At 43.4% G+C, this 1,043-nt stretch overlaps 1 protein-coding gene across 1 annotated transcript in view; it reads left to right on the forward strand.

Annotated features, from left to right (window-relative positions):
- LOC101851898 (extracellular matrix protein 3) overlaps positions 1 to 1,043 on the forward strand; it is a gene marked incomplete in the record, with an annotated part of 15,916 nt that overhangs the window by 10,721 nt on the left and 4,152 nt on the right.

A 1,043-nucleotide genomic window follows, 5' to 3' on the forward strand; every position in this document is an offset into this window, starting at 1 on the left:
AGTGTGTGTGTGTGTGTGTGTGTGTGTGCACGCGTGCGAATGTTAATTAATGTGTGAAGATTCCCTCTAGTTTATGCTTGTTGGCTCGGATGTGTCTTTGTAACAGGACGAGGCTTTGGGATAACCAACCTTCGTAACATTGCCACGGTCTCGCTGTCCTGCTCCAGGACGCCCAGTTTCATTACGTCTCCCCTCCTGCCTAAAAATGTTTTGCTTTGTTATATATCTACCTGTTGTAGACACAGACCCGTCAATCTGCATTATATAGCTGATATCATACTGGACGTTTCAACAGCAACAACAGCAACAACAGCAACAACACCAACACCTCCACCACCACCACCACCACCAACAACAACAACAACCGCAACAACCACAACAACAACAAAGTAGACTTCCAAACTCGCAGTACGTTGCATCCGCCTCCGAAATAACTTTTTTATGTCAAGAAGGGAGATTCTGATAAAGAAGTAACCCTCCCCTCACCCCCACCACCTCTCCACACCCTCACCCCCAACCCCGCCTTCCAGCACCCTCCCCCGGTCTCACCAATTATAATACCTGCGGTCTTGCTTCAGCCAAAACGAATTGCGGGAATCCATCTTCTGATGAGTCTCCTGCTTGGGTCGGGTGCGGGTTTTTTTTTTTTTAAAGAGCCCCAGAATTTGTCTGTCTAGACGCATGCTAACCCAGAATTCGAAGTACATAAAGCAAGTAGAAAGGAGCCAATAAATGCTCTAATAAAAGCCAAATGTACTTCGTTGGGGTCTCAGAGGTCAGTTATAGAAGCACAAAGTGGAAATTCTAATCCTTAGTCTGCAACGTCTGTAATTATTCAAAATCACCCCCCACAGACAGGTATTTATTACTTTGCATTGTTTATTTTTCCAACTCTCTCAATGTCTATTTATTTTGACTGCAGGATGTTTAAATGTAAGCCGTTAGTGAATGATATAATCTAAAAAAGAAGAATTTTTATTTAGCTTAATTTGCTTCTAGTTTATAGAGATAAAACAAAACAGAACAACTCCCCAACCCCCCCC

This window comes from Aplysia californica, unplaced genomic scaffold, assembly GCF_000002075.1.
Source record: "Aplysia californica isolate F4 #8 unplaced genomic scaffold, AplCal3.0 scaffold00823, whole genome shotgun sequence".
In the NCBI taxonomy this organism is placed as follows: Eukaryota; Metazoa; Mollusca; class Gastropoda; order Aplysiida; family Aplysiidae; genus Aplysia; species Aplysia californica.